The following is a 14283-nucleotide window of genomic DNA, read 5'->3' as shown; positions in this document are numbered from 1 at the left end:
CTCAGTGTTCATCACGACGTGTGTTTCCCTGCAGGGCTCCAGATTTGTATCACCTCAAGGAAACTCAAAAACTTTCCAGATATGTTACATAACAGCCACTGTATCAAAAATGCTTTCTCTTCACAAACTTCCATGATGGCTAGACAAGTAATAGGACAGTTACTTCTTCACAAAGTAAATGATGGAACAGTTTTCACATGACAGGAAAAGATGCCCCAAATGCCAAGCAGAAGGATCAGAGAATGCAGACTTACTGATTGCACACTGCAATACAGTCGCTATATTTCACAATACTAAGGTGAAACCAAGGCAATTAAGAAATTAAAAGAATGTGAAATCAGCCTCTGGGTTTCCCTTTCTTGCAAATACTAGGGTTACCAAGAAAGTATTTTATAAGGAATGGACTTAAGTTTGCTATCAAGTCAAGACCCAAGCTCATGAGATTCAGGCTGCATTACAAGTCTAGGACTCCAGAAGTAAAAGGTATGGCATGGCAGAATCCTTGGGCTTATTCAATAATTAAGACAGGCAGATAATAGAACGAGACAAGTTAACTGCATGGAGATAATCAGTCCAGTATTTCCTGTGAGGGTGGGAGGGACGAGGGACAATTGACAGGCTCTTACAGAAAGTGAACTCTTTCAGACAGACCAACAGAATAGATGGCATGATGTCCTACCTACATTACAGCACCTAACTTAATGAACACAGCTGAAGAGCTGTATATTACCAACTACAGGATAAATAAAAGCCATCAGGAAAAATAAGAGGTCAACTAAAATAAAAAGCTAGGACTTGAAACTCTCAGTAGCTTCACTGTTCCAAAGCGCTGCATAGTTTATAGTCTCTGACCTCCCATTTATAGTGCAAGGAATTATGCCTGCTATGTTTGTACACTTGTGTTGTTTGAAACATGAAGGACAACTACCACCACAGATTTGATAGCATACTTATCTGAACACCTCTATGCAGAACAAGATTTCTCAAAATGTTTTCGCTCGAGGGACAGTAGAGGGAACGAGTCCTTCCACAAAGCGAATGAGCACCTGACTGGATAAGAAAAGGAAGGGTGCTTCCACCCTGAACATGTTCTTCTGCCACACAAACACGCACAGCTCTGCTCCTAAGAAGGAAGATGACTTGGTCAGGGCAGAATTTGCAGGGTGGAACCTCAAAAAGATATAATTTGGCACAGGAGCACCATGTGAAACTACATAGTACAAACAGCCACCTGGATGCTCAATTCATAACCCCATTTTCCCTCTCTCAAAATACTCCACTATTTAAGGAAGTCTCATGGTACTGAAATAATCGCAATCAATACACAGCAGTCAAGAAAAGCAAATGGAAAAGAAAGCTTGAGCAGTCAGAAGGGTACCTAATTTTTAAAGGTTAAAATACAGATTTAACATGGTTAAGTAACTTACTATTTCCTAAAATATTTAAAATTATAACCAGTTCATAAAAAGTTTCTGTTCTTATAATCAGAATTGTTTTAATCAAAGCTAACTCACTGCCTTAGTTGCAAAACACTAAACCCTATGAATATCATACTACATGTTTCTTGACAACCTGCTAAAATACACTATGACTACAGCAATCCTGTGACTCTAGAAGCCAAAACAAACTCTTCAGTTAACAGTTTATAGAAGTCCTGTATTATTATTCAGATACATAAATACCCAAACACTACAGCTGAAGTGGGAGGAGAATAAAGGTATTTTGCACTTCCATTGAATACTTAAAATTTTCCTTCCAAGAGCTTAAACTCACAGAAATCTAACATTAAAAACTGACACATACAGGCCATGAACATAAAAACCAGAAAATATTTGGATTTCAAGCCTTCATTGTGTACTCCTGTACACTATAGAGATTAAAAGGGGGTGAATTCTCCTCTATTAAATAAGATGTTGTGCTCTGTTAAGTCTGCCTTCAAATATCATACGGCTTCTAAAATAAGAAAAGAGCATGGACTATGTAACAGATTTTCCAGCGCCTCACCATCATCCAGTAATACATCCTGAGGGGTAAGAGAACATGCCTTTATCTAAGGAACAACAACGTATTACTTGAAACAGATAGAAGAAATATGAAGGAAAGACTACTAATTAAAATCCATTAAATATAGTCTAGGCACATGGTATTTGCCACCTTCTCTCGTCTCATCTAGTTCACTTCTACAGACCATTTTTCTTTGAGATGAATACTCTGAGAAAATTGTTTTACTGCGTCTTTGCCTGGTAATAAAAAAAAAGGTTGTGTTTTTCTTGGTAGCTGACACTTTTTTTTTTTAAGTTGTCTCTAAAACCACATTCACTTCTATTTCACTAACCGTTCTTGACCTTTACTACATGATCACATACGTGTTCTAAAATAAGGTGTGAAGTAACTTGTCTTCTCTTTATATGATATCCAAGTCAAAAATCTACAATGCATCAGGAGGAAAAATACCGTTCCACTCTTCCGATCCTTCCCGTTTCCTCCTATTCCCTTCCCAATCTCCTCCTAGATCTATTTGCCAATTCACTTGGTCACTGTTTCTGTAGACACTAACCTAAAAAAGTTACAGAACACAACCCCCGGTTTCCCAGTCCAGGAGAAGAAAGTCTTTTTACTATGCTAACAAAACATTTAGTCACACATGTAGGTGCCTCAAAAGAACTTCTCGTGCTTTTGTAAGGCTCAGCTTCTCCTCCACAAAAGCAACAATGGAACTTCACAAAATTTTCATTTCAGACAGTACTGCCTACAGACTCAAAATTGATGTGTCTGATATCTGTCAGAGAAGACATACTTTGATAAGCTGTTTTGCTGTTGTTGTTGCTTACCTCTTCAAACCAAGCTGTCACTATGAGTTTCTTAGAAGTATCTCTTGAGTGTTAATGCCTTCCACTGAATAATGCATGTCCTTAACCTTACTCACAGAACACAAAATTCTTTGACCAAATAGAGAGAAGTTCAACTGCTGCATTCCTAATGGCAAAGACATTATAAACAAGTCTAAGGGGTTGCAACCCCACTGCATTTTGACTCTTTTAAGTGCTCAGCAGGCAACTAAAATCCAGGCCCTCACCAAGTGGCTTTTTCTTAAGTGAGTGCAGATTACATAACCCTTACCTTTGGATTCAGTTCACTGAATCAAACTGGGCCTCCCTCAGCTAAGACCCCAAAAGGAAATGCATCTGGAGGTGAGGAAGAACAATCCACACAAAACACTGATCTCTATTACTTGTTAGTTTCTATTCATTACCTTTATTTGTTCTTATCCTTCAAGCACCATGGCTAGACAGGCTCAGAGCGACACCTGCAAGCCTAAGCTATATTTACGAAGCTGGTGAGAATCTACCAAACATAAACAGGCTTGATACAGAAGTAAAATACAGCCACTGAAGCACCTCTAAGTTTTACAGTAGGTTTGTGGTTTGGGTAAGTCTGCGGATAGAGAGAGAGAGGCAAAGGAAACAAATCTCTTACTTCCTGCCAACTATTAAGAGAGAGGATACCTTCTTAAAAGGATTTCTAACATTTTATGAGGCCCTAGGATTCTCTTTTTCTGAAGTAAGTTTTTCATAGACACCAAGCTTTTGAGTTCAGCATTGTGAAAAGCTCAACACCAGAAAGGGTACTGTATGCAAGCGAAGGAATTACCCAGTGTCTCACAGAATCAGTTTTCTCACCCAGGAATTAATTCCTACTGTTGAGTTCTTCCCTTCTTCCAAGTGGAATATCTGAAATCTTTCTGTCACGTCATGACTTGGGACTGCTCCCTTGCTCTACCTCGATGCTCCCCTCTCTACAAAGTTATGCATGATAGGATGATGAAACAACATGACAACACTACAATGGAGAAGACAGATACCATGAGAACAATATTGGACTGGTATTTTTGTTTTGAAAGCGAGAACTGTTAATTGAAAGCATGTTTAGTAAAGATGCATAAAAGCACTGGTCTAAAGATAAAAAATGATATTTAAAAAAACTTGTATTTGCCAGCTATTCTCTACTAGTCTGATTCGTATTTTCTCCGCTTCTGTGGGTCTTTTGACTAAAATTTCAGAATAAAAATTTCCCTGTGGAAAGAGGCAATTTCCACATCAGTACTAGAACTGGGAAGTAACACAAACTCTGAAACTCTGTTTCACTTTTTGTTCTTGCTTTTCTCACACTTCCCTATAAAAAAAAAAGTAACTATTTTCTGATAAAACACACATTACAAATTGTTAGCAAACTTTGAAAAAGGTACTATTACATAAATGTCTCATCCTTCAGAATTCCGTAACTGCACACAGTTACTATATCTTACGGATCAACACACCTAGAGTAAAATGAGGTGGATTACAATTTTTTTTCTGCAAGAAAAACAACCCCAAACCCTAAAGCTACACCCACACCTCAACTAATTGAAAACCTTCGCTGTTTATCTACCAGACACTGAAGCAGAAGTGAAACATGCAGATAATTCTGAGGTTGGTTTTGTGTGGGTTTTTTTTAAGTACTGCTACTGCTTCTGTTTTTGTAGGACAATAAACAATCACCTGTAAATTAGGACCTGACAGCAGCTTCAGCTCAGCATAGGATAAGAGGACAGGATAAGCTCAAGTACTTACTTAGCTTTCCATATAATAGGTTGACTGGCAACTCCCACTCACTCCTACAGACCTCTGGCATCCTAGCACCAGCCCATCTGAATCACAATGTGCAGTGGCTAAATTGAGAGTAAAGTGGGTAATAAGAATGGCTTTAAGGAGGGGAGTTCTCTGGGCTGTTTCACTCGAGGGCCATATAAACACTGTACTAGCAGGATCCATTGGATGACCCGGGATACAAACGAGTTACTGGAGATAGGGAAGGAAATGACTTCCTGCAGATTAAGCAGTACAGCTGCTGAAAGCGTAAGTGCCAGCTGAAGGGAGTAGAGCAACAGTCAAAGTGAACTCTTGCAAGAACAAATGCAAAAGCAACCTTGTGAAACTGACAGTCCATCTCACTAAACACAACGGTGGTGAGAAAAAAAATGCTTTTTTATTTTTATTAATAAAAACCAAAAAGCAAAAGCACTGACAAGAGTTACAAATAAGCAGGTTAGAGAAATCAGATGGCGCTTCCTATAAATTACAGCAGATAATTTTTTGATATCCCTTTCAAACACAATGACATAAAATTTAATTGTTTGTGAATAGAGCTCAATAACCTAATTCTGTTCCCAGTCCTAATGGACAGACATTGCAAAAGTCATATTTAATTCTTTCTTTTAATATAGGCTCTGCTGTTTTTGTTAAGTCTCTGAAACTTGGATTTTTCCTGAATTTTCTGTAGCTCTCAGGTAGTCTTTGCAAGCTCTACTTACTTATCCTTAGGTCATCCCTTACTATTATTTGATAAAACTGGCAGCTTGCTTTTAAATAGGTATCTGTTGCAGGGCAGAGGAGGAAGCTACCAGTGCATCATGATCTGAATTATCACTTTTGAGATGGCAAAGGTGAATTTTAAGGCGATGATTCGGATAAAGCCCTGTGTATAGACTGGATTTCAGTAGCTCAGTAAGGAATACTTTTTGATCTTTCCAGATGTCGTAAGATTACTACTAGAGTTAATAAAACAGTCCAGAAAAACATTTTTTCACAATTCTGCTTCTGTAGAACGTGAACCAAAAAGTGGCTAAAGATTGAGAATCTCAAAGTTCACTTCACATTTGAAATTATTGGGTCATCTAAAGCAATTTGGTATACTTTATACACACATTTTGACATATTAACAGAAACATTGGTGGTCTTTCTTTAACTCTATCAGTGTTACAAATATTCTTATTTCCATGTTGGAAAGACTGATGTTTGGATTTTTATTGACAAATGGAACAAAAATCTCCCATAAGACAAGCAGAGCACTATTCTTCCATCTCAAATATCTGGATAAAGCATAAGGGTGTTCTTACATCAGGCCACTAAGAGTCACTAAGCATAGATGCCTTCAAGTTGTCTGCTTAAGTTAGGAAAACATTTGAGAGTAACTTGCTCCGGTAAAAAATACTTTGATCAACATTAGACCAAGTGTTTTTTTGTAAACAAGGCAGGTTTACTTTTAGAGAGTTACACTGGTAATTCCTCTAGGATGTATATAATTAGATTAATTTAAATAAAATTACATTAGGGTAATAATTTGTACCAAATTATACTCCCAGCATGATCCGTACCAACCAATGCATAATTTTTCTATTTTACCTGTTAGTGTCACTTATTGGCTTTGCTATACAAATTAAGAAGCAGATCACACTGACAGTTGCCACAATTCTGCCAATAAAACTATGGGGAAGACCAACTCATGAAAACCTGTAGTGACCTTGGGTTAGACAAAAATTTTTATCAGAAAAATCCCAGCTGCCTAGTGTCCATTTTCTGAGGAAAAAAACAATTGCATGTGGAAATAAATAAGTCGTCATTCTCAAAAATTTCTCTGTTACTTCAAATCTGTCTATATTCCTAGTGCTTTTGCAAGCATACACCTTGTCGACTAGGGAAACCTCACAAGTAGAACTTGGGAAAATACTGGGAGATTATCTTATTTGGTGGCTCAACATATCTGTCTGATGTAGTTATTATCCCTGCATAGACAGAAGAGAGGAGGAAGGAGAGGAAGAGCAGAAAGAACAGGTACTGGTCTCTTAAGCCACTGCAGTTCACGATTCATTAACTTAAGCTAGAACACCTCTGACTTAAGTTGAACTGCCTTTGACAAAGACTCTGGGCAGAAAATTAGGATCAGCAAACCTATTCAGTTGTTCCAACACAACTCACTGGAGTTTCAGAAATATAATGTATTTTTAAATTATCAGATACAACACTAAACCCCAAAAAAGCCTGTTTTTTGGCAGAACCTTAACTGACAAAGCCTTCACATTGTTTTAAACCAAATTAGAAGAAAATTCAAGTTATAACCACATGGCTTAGCAGAGTAGAAAAGCCTTCTCTAGAAAGTCCACTTTAAGGAACTGACAGATGAATTCTGTCATGTGCAGCCCTAGTCACTGACATTCACTGTGAACTGACTTGTCCATCTCAGCTCCTCCAAAGCTAAAAGCCGTTGTCCCTGAGGCACTCAAAGTCATTCAAGCTGAAACAGCTGCACACACTGAACAAAATATCAAAATATCTTCCAATATCTTCCTAGTACCTTCTACTCCTTACTTTATTTGCCTACATTAAAAACTTAGTAGACATGGTTAAAGCACTTCCTTGGAGATCCCACCTGTACCACGGCTCCTTCATTAAAACATTCCTCCTACATGGCTGAGACATTGCTCACGAACAGAAGTTTCCACCCAGCATCAGAGCATGCTCTCCCTGAGGACTGAGATGCTAAGCAGATCTCTCCGTGCAATTACTCACCCCAAGAAACAATAGGAGCAGAAGAAACAAGAAGTTAGGAACGAGCTATGCTTATAAGGAGGAAAGCAATGCAAGGTGTTCAAGTATTAGGCTAGCACCTCTTACTCCCTGGTGTGCGCCACATTAGTCATAAGCAAATAAAGGACTCATACCAAGATGAAACACAAAATAATTCTTACATGGACTGGAGATCAGTATACCAGCACGCATATCTTAAAACTTGGAGACACTCTTGAGCAGGAAAAGTCCTTTAGAACTGTGTATTGAACACTACATTCCCTAAGAAATTTAGTCTGTAGTATTCGAAGCTGATTTCTAACACTGAATGCACAGCTTCAGCAACTTTAACCTCAATTCCTACGCAGCATAGATTCATGGCTTTAAGAGATTAATAATACTACCTCTTATTTTCACAGCATGCTATGGAGATCAATCCAATTCACAAGCACTTGTGAAGAACGTGGAAAATATGACAACTGTAAAACACTATTAATTTATTTACTGTAATTAATACAAGGTTTGGAAAGTACACATTAGACAAGACCAAACTGTGAGCATAGAGAAAAAGACAGCAGTTTCATGAGCAGCAAGAATATAGAAACCCTATTTCTTTTAGCTTTATCTCACTGTTGATTAATGTCCATTTCTACTCAACTAAAAGCTCATACAGTCATCTTTCAACTCACGCACAACATCCATGCTCACACAATTGTATTTCAAAGCACTCGTGTATTTCTTTTCTCTATTGGCACTCATTTTTCACAAATACTTAGAAGAACGTATATTTGTGACCCTGGCTTGCTCATCCAGTTTCAACAGGTGAGCTTTAAAGTTATGTTAATTTTATGAGTATGACAGCATTAACCTTATTTTAATTTTTTTAATATTGCTTTCTAATAACCTACTATTTACTTTTTACTTTAATGTGTTCCTAGTTTTACACCTGAACAGGGAAAATTGCTCTAATTATCTTACATTACAGAAATTACTGAGAACAACTAGGAATACAAACAGTTCATTTCTATCATCTACACTTTGTGTTGTAAAATGGATTGGTTTGGGATGTTGTGATATTTTTGAAGTTGTTATGGTGTAATAGCTCCAGAAAACAACAGTGTTTTCATTAACGTTGTCAATTCTCTGAAGTTTGCATTCTAGTCTGAAACAATTTAGAAGGTACTTACTGTATTAAGAACAATTAGAACTAAAATTGCCTGTCAGGGTATGTTACATAATTACAGTTTTTAACATGTTCTAGATAATACATTTTTATCTTTTATTTCTAGAAGTTCACTAATGCAAGACAGAAGGTCAAACTGATTTTACTTTAATGTATTGTCTTCATCCTATGTTTTTAATAACATTCCATTTACTTGTTACAAGTAATATTTGCACCTTTGCTGAAAATTCTCTACTCAAATTATAAAAATAACTTGCATCTTATGCTTCTACATTCCCCGCTTCTCTATTTGAGAGCGCATACAAATGCCTAAAGAAATGAAACAGGTTTTTTTTAAGACACTTCCCTCCCCCCAGAGGAATCACACCTGCTACTTTGCAAAACAGCAAGGCAGGAATATTTGGGAATGGTTGTCTTTGCTTCCTCTGTAACACAGTCACAGTCCATAAGGACTCAAAGTGGTAGGGTCAGCTGATTTCAGCTAAGCTTTCTCTTCCCTCCTTCCTCTTTTTCCTTCTAGATTCATCCATATGAAGATAAAAGCAAATTGCTCCCCTTTCTTACTGCTTGAATAAAAAAAAAAAAAAAATCAGTATTCAATGTTAGCAAACTAAACAAGGGGTAGGTTGTCCTCCTGACTCTCATCACTGTCTGCTACCACCCTGACTGCTAGTAGGACGTTTGAGACTACAACACCGCAAAGAGATGTCAAAGGAAGGTTAGATAATGCAGTGAGCTCTTATCTCCAGACCTCTTAATTTCTGTTTCACTGCTACTCTCTTCCTACTTCATCCATTTGTAAGCTGCCTTCAAGGCCATGAGCTTTTTAAGAGAATACTATCAGACAGTATTGTGCTTATAACAATATAAATCCTACAACCTCATTGAAGCTTCTAGAAATCAATGCAAAACAAAGTGAAGTAGTATGAATGATATGCCACCAGTCCTTGGGTGATGCAGAGAAAAGGGAGACTAACTAATACATGCATCCTCCGAAAGTATAAGTGTAGGTGTGTCTGCATGCATATTGTTATAATTTATCATATTTATTTATTGTTATTACCCTATTAGGGGTGATTTTTCCAATCCACCTGCAAAGGGAAGTATCTGTTAGAGGAATGGAAACCCCACGTACTGGAGAAGCATTTACAATAATGGCCAAAGAGAACAGAACACTGATCATGTGCAAGGAAACCTCTTCTGAAGTGCTGTTCAGGGGAGTAAACAACAACCACCACCACCATAAAATTCAGCAACTATCAGAGAGCCTGGAATGCTGGAAGTCCACTCACTTTCCTAAATTCGGGATTATACTAAAATAGCAGCAGCTCACAACTGCAGAATTGCAACCCAGCGATTTCATGGGCAAGGATCTCTCAGGCAGGAAGGTTAATGGGCATTCCCTGTGGGGACACAGATGCAAAGAGGCATTTTTAAATAGGTCTTCTCATTCAGACTCTGATACCCTAAGCTGATCTCAAAGGTTGCTCAGTAGGACAAAAGGCTGATTTCAGGTGGGATCTTGCAGCAAAAGCCTTGAGTTTCACAACAACTTGGAAACCAAAAAGGGAAGCCAGTGCCACAGAATGTCAGGAATGCTTTACTGGCCAAGATTATCTCAGAGCAGTTTTATGTCATACAAAGGAGCCAATACAGAACAATGGTGGGGGGAGGAGGAGAAAATCCTAGTTTATTTTATATGACAAATACGGCACTTAGGAAATCATTTAATGAGAGCTAAACAATTAATAGAAGAAAAGCTCCTGAACTTATTTTCTACACACCTCAAAAGTTTAAAAATTAAAATACCTTGGGCATGGATTACTATGAAGCTTTTTTTTTTGTGCGAGTAAACACAGAACTGTCTTCATGAGTCTGAATACAATCAATACAGCAAACGTGAGTTCGCCCTGTTTCAAGTCCATTCACTAATAATTTATATTTGCAGTTCCATAATTACTGAAGTCCTCTTAACAAAAATGTTTAACTACAGCGTGCAGTTTTCATGAGGTTAACTTCTGCCTTAATTTCAGAAGGCAAATATCCATTTTTCAGTAGCACATTTGTTTTATGCAGTCTTTCCATTTAAACTGTTTCCTACTAAAGCCTCTAACCACTTTGAAATGTCTTCTGCTGGGTAACAGAACGAAGAGAAACACATAAGTACTATTTTAATACATCTCGGCAAAGAGCTGTGTTGCTGTTATTGAGAAGGAAAAAGATGTATTAAGATGCTGATAGAACACACTACAGACAGATAAACAAACTAAGCCTAAATTTCCTTAAGTTGGGAATAGCTTCCTACAGTTAAGGATGTGTTCCTGTAGTTAAGAAAAGCAGGTATCGTGTTATTACAGTTCTCATAGACTTCCTTTGCCAAAACTATTCATCTGGTTCACTCAAATTTTCCAGTTACTTGACACCTACCTAAAGGGAGATATTTTCAATGTTTTTTTGAGCAATCAGACTTTAGGAGGTCTCTTTTTAAGAATTAGTACCATCCTAAAACTGAGGGTTACTTCAAATAATTGCAGCATCAAACCTCAGACTGGCACAGCTGCAGTCTTCATTGGGGACCAGATCCTTTGAACAGTTCAAGAAAAGAAGGTAACATCACAATCTTTGTGTGGAAAATAAATGCTTTTTGCATGCACACATTTGTAAACAAACAAATTAAATGCTGTATCCTTGGGGTTTCACTTCATATACTTCACACTTGGCATCAAGAACCTTCTTACTCCAAAATATCTTTTTAAACAGCACTTACACCAATTCTAACATTTGCATTAACAATATCCCCTGTGTTGTTTTGTCACTGGACAAATCATACTAAACCAACATAGGTTGTTTCAAAAAGTGTAATGTTACTTATGTAAGCAATGTGCAATAATGCTAGTAGGCCAATACACTACACTACAGATTTAAAAAAGCCAACAAACCATAGGTAAAACCACATGATGGAGTATCTTCCCTCTGAAGAGAACTACAAAACATAGTAAGTTCATTTTCTTTGAAATTAGAACATTAAGAATGATGTTCCAGCTCTACAGAGCTTCTCATAAAACATACAACAGAAAGTTAATACCAACTTCTGTCATGACTGGGTTTCACGAGCAAGCTTTTCTTTCAAATGCCATGTGGCTCTATTGAAGTATCACGATTCCTACATTTAATCAATTTAAAAACACTACTGACTTAAACTGAGAACTTGGGGAAAAAAAACAAGGCCAGTCTTCTTGTTGTGGTACAGACAGATGTTTCCTACTAACACCTAGACTACATAAAGCTTCTGAACAGCAAATTCCTAGAAGACTTGGAACAGGGAGCTCACATTTGCAAGAGAACCTGCCAAAGCCCTGTAAGAGATCTTCAACTGCACAGGGACAAGAATATAGCTCATTTGGCTAACAATCAATTTAATCATTTCCTATTGTAAACTGTGACATCCCTTACAACCTAAAAGCCTCTTGCAGTATTGCCAAGAAAAAGCCCATGAGTATCCATTTCTGTAAGGGCAGAACACACATGCTGCACATTCTCAGTAAGAAGGCCACAGAGCTAAGGGGTATTTCCAGAGGCTCTGGCACTCAAATAATGAATAAGTGTGTTAGTTGTGCATTTCCTGGCAAAGGACTAGCTCGAGAAAGTGTATTGACCATGGAATAAGAAATATGCCAAACAAAGTGCTGGGCCATTGAGTTGAAGACCCATCGCTTCTCATTCATCACAAGCAAGAAGGTCAACGACTGAACACGTTCCCGCAGTAAAGTCAGATGAGAAACAGATCTAAGATTTCTTAGGATAGCACATCAACGAGGCTGACTGCTCTGATACTTTTCTGGCAAGCTGTCTTCTACAGACTTAATCACATCTGTCAGCAAACGCACAAGTTCTACAAGCTCTACTAGCTCCACAGCCAACAGGAAAAGATCTGGCGTAGTCATTCCCAGCACAAGGAAAGAGAATTCCAGCCCAAGGAGGACACTGCTATTGCTAATGTACATACCTGTTTCACCTGCCTTCCTGGACAACAATTTCACATTTCCAAAGGCACTAAAGTGCATTTCCTACATAACATAGGAAGTGCCCAACAGTGAATAAAAACTCTCTCTCTTCGCCTATTGGATGGATCCTTTCACTTGAACACAGTATCCAGTCACTGGTGGAATTATCCATTTCTTCAGTAAAAAACATGTTCACAGAGTATATAATGAAAAGCCAAGCAAACATGTATCTGAGGTATAATTCAGCAGATAATAGCATAAAAGAAAGCAAACAGCATGACTAAGAGGTTTTGATTTTCTTAGCCTTAAGACAGGACAGTCTCCACTCCCTTTTGGAACCAAGGAAAAGCTGCACTTTCTTTGTTAGCATCTACAGCTGCTATGAAATGACATCTTTCTAAAGCAATATCCTAGGAAAACTTTAAACAAATGGAACTTGTAGTAATTTCAGCCTGCGCTCAACAAAACAACTACCTGCACTAGCAGTTCTGCCTGGCCACAGAAGCCTTAAGAGAATAAACTGTTAGCAAAGGACTGTTTCAGCTGTGCATCAGTGACATGATTTCATGAAAGGAAATTTTTGTGATTTTTGTGAAAAGGAAAGAAAAAGCGACACAGTTAATGAAGCCACTGCTACTTCTTCCTCCAGGGCTGAACCACAACTTCTTAGTACGTATACACATAAATATGGAAGAGTCGTGAGAAAACTTTTGCAAGCAGGACCAACAAGTGGCAGAACCACAAGGTGAGCAGTTATGATCCTGAAATACCTGTAACCAGTGCTTAGGAGGGAAAGGTCAAAAGTAACACTCCCATTGACTACAGGCTTGGAATGCAGTGAGCAGAAGGATTTAGGACTGCAGGATATAGCAGAGCCTTAATAAAAAAGCAAGAGCAGACAACTTGCACAACCATAGACTTCCTCCATAAAGATGGCAGTTTTGAGCCTGGAGAAAAATCTCACGTGTCCTTTCGGCACCTGCAAAGTTGACCCTACAGAAAATGGAAGTGAAAGAGCATTAAGGTTTGTTTGTAGCCATAAAGATCCATGAAATCTCAAGACAAGGAGAACATGGTGCCTTACCTGGACTCTTCAAAGACTGTGATTCTCTGTGGAATAAAGCTCTCTAAACCCAACATTTTGTCCAATAATGACAGAATAACTCTAGACACCTACATTGTTCATGTGTATTTCTCCAATAGCCACTTCCGACTACTGTCAGATAGGACAGTGGACCATACAGACCTGTTGTCTGACCTAGTATGATTGTCACACGAATAACGTTACAGGAAACTCCTCCCTTCTGACTGGCTGACTTGTTTCAAGAAATACATTTGGCATCTAGACTAATGTTCTTTATTAGGCTAGAAGATACAGGGTTTGTAAATACTATGCAGAAGGGTAAGGCTCTTGGCACAGATGTTTAATGTGTCTGTCTGCTAGCAAGCTTGTTACTAGACAGAATTAGTTTAAACACTGGTGACCTCAAAAAACAGTATGGAGATGGGAGAAAACCCCTGAAAGATACAAATAATGAGCAACAGCATAACGTGAAGACAAATACTAGCTGCTAAAAATGAAAACAATAACAATATCCTTGCTGATCAATGGTGACACATGGAAAATGCTTAAGAGAAGAGACTGAGGGTCAACTCAAGGAAAATTCAAAGGAAAAAAAAACACCAAAGAAGAATTAAACTAAGCAGCATATAG

At 38.0% G+C, this 14283-nt stretch overlaps 1 protein-coding gene across 41 annotated transcripts in view; it reads right to left on the bottom strand.

Annotated features, from left to right (window-relative positions):
• Nucleotides 1-14283, bottom strand: part of CLASP2 (cytoplasmic linker associated protein 2) — a 155966-nt gene that overhangs the window by 74354 nt on the left and 67329 nt on the right. The gene's annotated exons all lie outside the window — the stretch shown is intronic.

The sequence above is a fragment of the Cuculus canorus genome, chromosome 2, assembly GCF_017976375.1.
Source record: "Cuculus canorus isolate bCucCan1 chromosome 2, bCucCan1.pri, whole genome shotgun sequence".
Lineage (NCBI taxonomy): Eukaryota > Metazoa > Chordata > Aves > Cuculiformes > Cuculidae > Cuculus > Cuculus canorus.
Note: the sequence above shows the minus strand (reverse complement) of the source record. Positions and strands in the feature narration are given on the sequence as shown.